Source organism: Amblyomma mixtum, chromosome 4 (assembly GCF_055824585.1).
Source record: "Amblyomma mixtum isolate Tamu chromosome 4, ASM5582458v1, whole genome shotgun sequence".
NCBI lineage: Eukaryota > Metazoa > Arthropoda > Arachnida > Ixodida > Ixodidae > Amblyomma > Amblyomma mixtum.
In genome coordinates, this window is record NC_143015.1 from 28,506,330 (window position 1) to 28,516,511 (window position 10,182).

At 44.4% G+C, this 10,182-nt stretch overlaps 1 long non-coding RNA gene across 1 annotated transcript; it reads left to right on the forward strand.

Moving 5' to 3' along the window:
• Positions 1–1,373: 1,373 nt before the first annotated feature.
• LOC149346028 (uncharacterized) lies at positions 1,374–5,120 on the forward strand. Its single transcript, XR_016292354.1, has 3 exons — positions 1,374–1,700; positions 4,529–4,588; positions 4,840–5,120. It is a non-coding gene; the product is annotated as an uncharacterized LOC149346028 (long non-coding RNA).
• Positions 5,121–10,182: the final 5,062 nt, after the last annotated feature.

Here is a 10,182-nt window from a genome sequence, read left to right on the forward strand (position 1 = left end):
CGTATGACTTTTGTATAATTTCCATTTAAAACTACTATTTTTTTGTCGTGGCCGGTATCTCGAACATGAATCGTTAGCCCTGAAAGATCCCTGGTCCGGAGGATATTCAACGGTAGAAGTAAAGTGGTGAAAGCGCAGGTGAGTATTTAACAAAAAGCATGCCTTGAATTACTGGAGTTCCATGACGCCCATGAGAGCATTCTGACCGGCTCTATTCTTCACTAAGCACACGAAAAAGATTTTGAACGAAGCAAGCAAGGCAAGCTGTTTTGCTATGTTCAAAGTGCCAGGATGATCTGTGGCCTCGTTTAGGCCACGGGGCCAGTGCATGTTGTACAGGCTTCTGCAAAGCTTTCTTTTTGTTTTCGTGTTCTTTGATTACCCCAGCTGGAACACGCTGTCATCACTCCGTTTGCTAAGCTGGACATGCGTGGAGTGGCCTGGAACAGTCTGATCCCGCCGATAATTTTGTGCGAAGTTTAAAGTTGTAGATGTTTTAAGCTACCTTATCTCGAAATTTGACTATTGCCTTTCGAACGAGGGTATGTGCAGTTAAACGTCACTAATTTGCGCAAGTGCTGTGAGAGACGACGTAGTAGAAAGGTCCAAGTTAATTTACACCTCCATAGGTTTGCCCATGTGCACAGTCATTCCATAGCAATACAGGCATCTTTTGGGTTTATTATTCATATAAATGATGCCGCCGCGTCCAGGATTCCATCTCGCACTCGTGGGCTCAGCATTGCTACAGCAGTTAAGGCTCCGCGGCGTGTAGCCATCCCATAAATGGGTGCTGCGAAGACCGACGGCCATTTTGGTATTTGACGACGGCCGAGCGTTCTTGTTGCTATCGCCACCGCCCAGTTGTTTTATTCCTCGTCGATACAAGATCGCCCAAATAAAAAGTTCCCTTTGAAAGTGCTCTGCTGTTTTGTTGCCCGCCCAGCTGCCTTATCTAAAACGTCCAAATATCACAAAACATTTCCCTTAATACTCCTTGAAGTTTTTAACATGTTCGAAGCACAGACGCGAGGAATTCTATGAAATACTTTCACCAATAATTAGCCCAGAAACAAGGTTCCTGCGGTCTTTCGAAAATATTCTTGAGCGCTGGTACGCAAACCTAAATACTTGGTCTTCAAGAAACTGCAGAGGAACTGGCAAAAACCAAAACTGCGCTGGTAAGTATGTGTGCTTACTAATTAATTGCATGACGAGCTTTCTATTGTTGTGCAAATACATACACACGAAATTTTCTCGCCAAAATTAGATCTCTTGATGTTTATTTCTGATGATGCATGGAAAGCATTCCAGGAGTGCTATTCCTTCCATTCTAAACATTTATTTTTGAGCTACGAGGGGTGACCTTCGTAGCGTTTTCCGAGAACGCGGAATTTGGGCCACACAATGCCACGCTGGCGTTTTCCCTGACACCTGCCAGTTATCTGGGAGTGACATTGCCGCGTCGTTTTTTCTGAGATTAGCGAGTGGAGGGCACTTTATTTGTGCCTGTGTCATGTATGTCCCAGAGCTGATCTAAACACACACAAAAGGAGACCAACAAATTCCCTCATGAAGGAATTTTGACGCTGTTTACTTCAGGTGTGGACCTTTTTCATAGCAATATAAAAAGCTGTAGTGCACGCTGTTTTGATTCACACCGCTAACAGTTTTCCAGCCACTTCAACGTGCAAAAAGAGGTAAGAATTCTTGGCTGTACGTCGCAACATGCACATTACAAAGTTCTTGATTGAGCTTTAACCTAAAACAATTACAGAACTGGAAGAAAACTGCATCTTCAATGCTTTCAAACGCGCACTGCTTGCTTTCACTGGATTCTTATGTTTGCGAAATGTAACTGTGGCTATTAAATACGTGTTAGGGGAAAAGCAGCTCTGTTTGAAAGCTGCTGTTTTGAAAGCCTTTCCTTCTACTTTAAGGTAGAAACATTACTGAGCACGTGCCGTCAGAGAAACACAGTAGCATTAAAATCTCTAGTTTTCTAGGAGAGAAGGCTGCGCCCGACGCGACATTGTGGTAAGGCAGAAGGTGGCAGGTTATAGGCACACCCACTAAGAAAGAACTTACCTCAACTCACACATTGTGACTAGAATGAGAAAGTACGAAATGCACCCAGGGACAAAACTCTAGATGTTTTTTCAGACGAAATCCAGAAAGGCAGCAAAAGGCTGAAGAGCAGTCATTAAAAAACAACGGGAATGCAACAGTAAAATAACGAAAACTCGAGGTCTTTATGATAGCTTGCGAATTTAAGGGAGAACTCTAACACTTCTTCGAAAAGGAAGGTAAATTGCTTTTTAAAACTTTAAACAGCGACAGGTTTTCGGTTGACTCGTAACACGTACGGATGGTCATACATAATGCGCAACCCGATTGCTTAAAATGTCGATGTCATAATTTGACGTAGGTGGTCGAGGAACGAAGACAACCGCATTAAAACGTGCTTTATGTTTGTAGAAATATGTGGAACGCTAAAGAAATTGAAACTTTATCTGCTGTTGCATAAATTATAAAGTCCTAAGTTATAGTTGCAGAGCTCAAAAAGGTATGTAGATACAAATTCTTAAAGGGTATCTTTCATCACTTGATTTGTGCTTAGTATATGCAAAATACATTCCAGTAGATTGCATTGCACATGACTAATTTCTTGCAGGTACCACATGGTGGATTGTGTTAGGCAAGCATAAGGAGTAAATGTAAAAAGGAAAATACAATTATTTCTTCGGCTCCCACGAATGGAAACAATTTACACTAAAATGGTGCTGGTGGATTAGGCCATTTTTATCCTCGTTTTGTTCCCGCGTCCATAAAACCCAAGACCACAAGCAATGGACACGTTATAAACCGACAACACAGCATAGGTTCCCTGTTATGATTTTAAACTTTAGTTTGAATTGATGACCCACCATTTGTTTGTTAGAAGCAAATGACAAGACTACACGTTGACACAGCCCAAAAGAACACCGATCCAAGAGGCTACACTAAACGAGTGCTTAGGTAATGCGTTGTAACAATGTGCCGGGATATGGCTATTGTTTAAAATAGCCTCCTGCCATAGGTAAGTGCATTCGCGCCATCTGATCTGGAAATGGTCTTGCGGAAGAAGCCGCAAAAACAACTTTGTTATTCTGCTCCCAGAGGCACACAATGCATTGTAGGTGGAGTTCTTTATTGCACGGGAATTGACGAAACTGTGTTGAACCCGAAGTCAAGATTTTAACCGCTTTATGCTTACATAATTGCATAATTCCCTTTTATCAGATCCGTTCTTGAATACGCTTCTGTAGTCTGGGATCCGTACACTCAATTAAATATTGCCAAACTCGAAAGCGTCCAAAAAAAAAGGCAGCTCGATTCATCTGTAGCTCGTATAGTTGGCGTACCTCAACAACTGCACTTGTGGAAAAAGCTTATTTAGAACCATTACAATTACGACGGTATTATGAACGAATGAAATACATGCATCTACTCTACAGTAGTAAGCTAGGTATAGACAGTAGCACTTATATCGAACCTGTTATACGGCGACTTACAGGGTCATCCACTCTTAGTTAAAATGCGCTAACGCATGGCCGCACTCTTCAGAGGGCCACCGCGTGCGACACAGTCGCTCATCGCAGCAAAGTGGCGCAGGAGAAGGTGTACCTGGACGTGGTGCTTCGCGTCATCTGCCACTTCGCTTCGATGCGCAGCCGTTTCGGACGCAGTGACCCTCCAAAGAGCACGGTCATGCGCTAGCGTGTTCTAACTAAGAGTGGACGACCCTGTACACGATCAAACGATTCCAAAAAATTAAAAGAATACATGTGCCGAACAGATACCTTTCAAAATTCCTTTTTTCCAAGAACCGTCCGTCAGTGTAACGCTTTGCCTTCTGAAGCTGTGGAATGTCCGACTGCCGAATCTTTCTTGTCAAAATTGAAGTGCAAAAGTTAACTCAACCTCAGCTTTTTTGGTTCCCGCTATTGATATTACTTCGTGGTTGGCATCTTGTGTTGGCTGACGGAACAGCGTGTGTCTACCGTTAGTGTTTATCTCTCAAAGTGTGCTATTGATGCCAGTGTTCTGGTGTTATGTGCCCGTCTTGCCTCTATATCTCTGAACAGCGCGAGCTTGTACAAAGCACTTTTAGTTCTTCTCTTTTCTAATTTTTCTTCTCGGTATTAGTCTGCTCAAGCAGGCAGATGACACCACTGTTGTCATTATCATGTCTTGTTGCGCTTTTTTTGCACATTCTTCACAATGTATGCTCACTCCTGCCAAAGGCCTTCTGCGAAGGCTGGCAGTACCTCTGAAATAAAAAAAGAGAAAGAATGCCTTTTAAAGCGAGAGATATCGCCAAAATCAGACACCAACAAGCTTTAATTTCTATAAGATTTATTTCGGATTTCCGTGTACAAGATTAGAGGCAATGAAAAAGTCTCAAACGCAAAATCTTCGAGAGAACAATTTGTGCTCCCACTTTGCTAACATTAGCACTTGTGAACAAATATTACTTTTCATGCAGGCTTACAAGGAAGAAAAATGGAGCTTATCAACCTCCTTCACATTTTTCTAGCCGTCATTGGTAAGCATCACCTCTTAAAAATCCCAGCGTAAGCACCGCAACTTATGAATGTGCAGCTCTCTTGCATTCGTGTTTCCATTGCTAACGTGTGCAAAGATACACGAAGAAATAATTACCAAAGATAGTCGAATTAAAAAAAGAGAGAAAAAAAACGCTCGCAGCACACATTGCACAGGCAATGTTGGGTTCATTAACGACATGCTTTACGGGTTTGCAACAGCACTTCTTACAAGATTGCTCATCCTTTACAGTTACGCTTCTTGTGGCCGTGCCGGAGGTGAATGGCGCAGATCTGCTCAATACCGTAATCAGCCTTGCAACCAGTCTTGGACGCAACAATGAACCTGAGCCCAAGCCACAAGAATGAGCCCTACTCAGATTTCTCCTGCGTATCAGCGAATGGATGGATGTAGATGCAGATAAGTGATGCTGTATCGCGATGATCTGATTCCAATCACAGAATGAAACCATCCATTCCATGAAAGTGTAGTAACGTTTTGGTGGAACCACAATAAAGCTTCTGAATATGAAAAAGAAAACTTGGGACTTATTGATCACATTCTTAAAAAAATGCGATAACATTTGGAAGTTACCCCACCCCTGATATTCCAATGTAAGTCCCACATTTTCGAAGTAGATTCGCCCCAAAAAATGAATGCGGTAGATCAGTGGCGAGTAGTGAGCAGATTAAGGTAGAAGAGTGCGTCGGGTTAGCATAATTCGATATGATAGTCAAGTAGAAGGTACGGTGCCAATGTAGTGCTCAGTTTTTCAAATTTGGTGGTGCTGATGAAGCCGTGACCAGATCGACCAATCAAGGAGTTTCGTAACGGAGAAAGCGGGTCGCTTTTTCAAGAAGACAACCCAAATAATGTCGCATTAAAACTAAGACCGGCTCCATGCACTTCTCTACATGGAACCTGCCTGGTGCAAAGCTGGACCTCTTTCGCGCCTGGTAAATAGCACCACGAAAGAATTTTCCAGTCTTCGGGTGTGAAATAGAGAGGAAGTCTGTGGCGAAGACGGTTGAGCTTTTGGAAACAGCAACACGAGATCTGAACTGTTCTCCACGGTGCAACGAAAGAGTTCAAATGGTAGGTAGTCCTTTGCTACATAAGATACTGGGCGTAGATTAAACTAGAAGTTTTTCTGCCATGAAAGAACAAAACGTTGATCTCACTAAATTCAGCCCACTGTTGAAAAACAGTCTGCAGCAGCACCATATATTTGTGCAGGTATACGAGGGATCTCTTCGGGTCACATAAGCACTCAGAGGCAGGGGACCGACCAGTTTCATCAGCGTTAAGGACCAGTGAAAATATTGTAGCACACGTTAGGATCTGAGCATGCACCCAGGATGTAAGAAGAAAAAAGAATAACAGAGGCGCGGTGTTCAAGTTAACCCAGTTTCGCTTTTCGAGTTCCGCGGAATGGGAATAATTTCTCCCATAGCACAGGCAACGTAAAACATTAGAGATACGATAGTACGCAGTAGAGAAGTGATGAGGCCCATGACCGCGAATTTCACTGCCTACGTGCACTAGCTCGTTCAAAGCCGCCCAACCATCCATACTGCCCTGAAATCTGCCCAGTAAGCCTTTCCAGCAACACTTGTGCACTCCATTCCAGAATAAACCAGTTGTTTTCCGAATCTAACATACTTTTCATTAAAACGGTGTGAAATATACAAGAATGTTCCGTGTTGAGCGGGATTGTGCGGCTTGGCGGACAGTAGGTCCGTCGTGGGGGGTGGGTGAAAAGTATTATCTGACTATTTGTAACTGGTTATCTTCTTCCAGCAATCACTTTTTCCGGAAACTGGAGTCAAGATTTCCGGTTTTAGAGCACAATACTATACAGCGGTTTCGGAGGCATTCAACACCGTAGGCGAGCTGAATTCATAAAATTTCGAAATCGACATTGAGGATCGAGATATCGAACTCGGAATTTTGAGCACAAGACGAGCCAACTGCGCCAGAAGTAGTAAAGTCGCGCTTCACGCCAAGGGGATGCATTTGAAGGCCAAAGAAAGGAAGCAGGGCACCGGACTGTCTGTCATCTTTCCCCTCCCATGTCCAGCATCTTACGTTTCAATATTGCAATATTTGTAAGGTACTGTTATGGAAACGTTGAAAATAACGGGCTATTCTTTTGATTTGTAGTAAAATTTTTCTTTTAAAGTTTCACCAACAAAAAAATGACAGCCTGCCGGGGGAAGATGTGAAAGTGTATTGATTGTTGCAGTGAAATCTTATGATATATGAAAATATTTCGTTCATTAACTATTTCACATTGAAAAAAAGTCGGTAGCGACACGACTGCTTACTTGTAGGAAGGCGGAAGCATTACTGTCCCTGTGTGCGTAACGTTTGTATTGCATTAAAGTTCTTTTCTAAGAGTTGGTAATTGCATATTTGTCGCGGATCAGAGTGCAAACATTCGGACCCTCTCGCTGCACGGCGACACACACATGCGCTCATATGACACCACCCGAGACGCGGTGCGACAAACGGTTGCGTCACAATTTTGGTACGAACGCCGGGAACACTGGCGCCACATGGAGGTTGGTTAGGGGAGAGTTATATAGAGGAACGACATGTATAGGGTCGTCTGAAGTGGCGCTTCTTGGCTTACTGTGCGCGTAATACGACCTCTTGATGACGCCACCCTATTTTTCTTGCCATCGCTGGAATATTCAGCGCCGTCTGCGATGCACACGCATACACACACACACGCCACCGGCTTATCTCGTAATGCGACTAGTAATGCTCTTGCATTAAAATGCGCTTGTCCATAATTTCCGGGGTATGGTATCGCGGGAGGCAAGTTGTCAGCCTCAGCAGGGAGGCGATGCTCGTAAAGCGCAGCCAGAACGCAAAAGAAACGCAGCTGGCTTTTGGCAATAAATTGCGGACTGATGCCATGCTGAGCGTGGCATCGCAAAAGGGGAAAATGAATCGACGCGGCCGACTAGGCGCAGCGACAAGCGAGACTTTCAGCGTCATTAAATTTTCTACCAGGAACGTCGCGGAATCCCCGTGTAGCATGCGTTTCCATGACTACGCCGTGTCAAGTGCCCGAACCGGGAATACATAAGGAACGCTACGAATTAGGGGGACATCTTCGGCCATCTAGAATGTAGGCGTATTTTTTTCGAGACCGGGGGGCCCCGAGGTGCTTGAAGTGGGATTACACCTCCTACGGCGCATGTCGCGCGTCTGTTTGGCTGTCGGGTAGATTTGTGCACATAATTGCACGTTTCATAATCATCCCTAAAAAACTGTCCCTAAAAAACTTACAGGCTTTTCCCGCACCGCACGAGCGGAATCAAGAAATACAAAACCAAGATAAAAAGGGAAGTTTTCGAGGCACTGATCATTCAGCAGAGGGGCCACAGTTGTGTCAGCAAGCCATCGGTTCATATGATCGAGAAAGAAATCACTTATCTCTCCTGTTGGCTCAATAATAAGATATGGTTTGGTTTATTGGGATGTGACATCCCAAAGCAACTGAGGCTATGAGGGACGCGTAGTGAAGGGCTAGGGAAATTTCGACCACCTGGGGTTTTTTAACGTGCACTGACATCGCACAGTACATGGGCCTCTAGAATTTCGCCTTCATCGAAGTTCGGCCGTCGCGGCCGGGATCGAACCCGCGTCTTTCGGGGCAGCAGCCGAGCGCCGTAACCATTGAGCCACCGCGGCGGGCGATAACAATATATCTCTTGCCTAGAGTTGTCTGGCATGTTGTGTGTTTTGTTTTGCTTGTTATGTTTCTTTTTTCTGGGTATATATTTCACTCATGGCGGATTAAACTTGAGTTGCTAGTCAGCGCGCTGTGTGTCGTTTTCTTCCTCTGTGCCGTGTATAGCGCTGGTTCACCTTTCTTTGGAGTGAGCAAAGAGCTCGAATTTCTTCACTGCTCAGGGGGCTTTGCTGACCGCCATGTCAAGCTGCTTTCCTCGGCCTTGCTCGGAGGGGCACTCAGTGTCCGAAACTATTGTGGCTGTTAGATGCGCCACATTGCTCGGCCTCTCTTCATCTGCCTCAGCGATGCCTTTTCGTCTCCGTGTGTAGCTGCACAAAGGTGCAATGGGCTTTCTACCTGTTGTTTCATCCGAGTGCATTGTATAGCCAGGGAGCCACTGCTACTGACACCAAGCATTTTTCAGCAGAAAACGAAGAGATGAAAGATTATGGACACGCCGATGTCTAACACGTAACGCGGCAAACTGCCAGTAACACAGTGCTAGAGAGTGCAGAGATGGCCAGAGTAGAGTATGCGCGTGTATGTGCCTTGTTATGATGCGTTGTTGGCTATATTGTTGCGTCCTCCTAGTTACTCCGTAAAGTGTTCTTGCGCGTACATAATTTCTTTATTAAAGTAAAAAGCAAAGCTATGGTGGCCGAGTGATGCGGAGAATCTAAGAGGCCCTGTTTGCGCCAGTTCTGGTTCTAATCCCGCTCGCAGCAGTGGTATGGTAACTTTTTCTGGTAGATACCCTTTGGATGGAAAATTCTGAGAATGTTTAAAAATGGTTGGGCTTTAGGTGCGGCTTTAAGTCTGGCTTCTAATTCCGCTGAGATTGGCGAGATTGCTAGGTACTTCATGCAAGAACGCTTGAGATCTACGATACAAAATAGAGGATTCTGGCCCGCTGTAGTGTTTATGTTAACGGAGACAAATGAATGATCTCTCGAGAACAAAGCAATGTCAGCTGCTGATTCGTGCTATTTGGTTTATGACGGCCTGCTAGTCACGTCAGCGCACTTGCTGTAGGCAACCCCCGTTTGACAAATTCAATAACTTTCCCGAAAAACGTGCCAGTACTTGCTCTAGGATAATAAAACACGGCCTGCAAATTTTCCTTCAAGGTCCGAAGCACTGTAGCGCAGCGGCACGAGGTCTGCTATGAGATGTCTTGAAGAACAAGAACAGAAACGTTTTTTCTGCCTTGTTTTGGCAAACCTTCTGAGCGCTGATTTATGATCCTAAACAGTCAGACATCAGTGAACTAAAGGATAGTTTGAGTAAACAAAATGCATGAACATGAGCGTTTAAGAAATGTCTGAGCGTCTTTCAATCACTGTTGCCTTACGTTCTCTCGAAAGTTTTTGTAACGAAGAAATTTTTTATATTGACTTTGAATGCTGCATGACGAGCATTTTGGGGTTGTTTTTTTACCATCGAAACTTCTCAGTTCTGAGCTGTCAGAAGTGACATCCACAGAATTTTTTCGTACACAAGGAATGTTGACACAACATGTCAGGCTGACGTTATTCTTGTTACCTGCCACCCATAGTCGCGAGTGGCATGCACGCGTTGTTTTCTCTTTCAAACACCTGGCTCAGAACATGCTTTTTTTTTCGCTGTGAAAGGCCTATCTGAAATAACTGGCCAGAGGCAAAAATGTAGACGAAACCGTGGTAGTCGCGTATGAAAACATTTTTAACTAGTTCATCGGGCACTTCGATATTCCCTGCCGCTGTAAAAAGCTAAATGGCCCGCCATATCGAGCCAGCCCGCTCTTTAAGGCAACAGTGACTTCAAGTCCAGCTTTCTTGGACATAAATTGGAACTTTGGAATAGTGTAA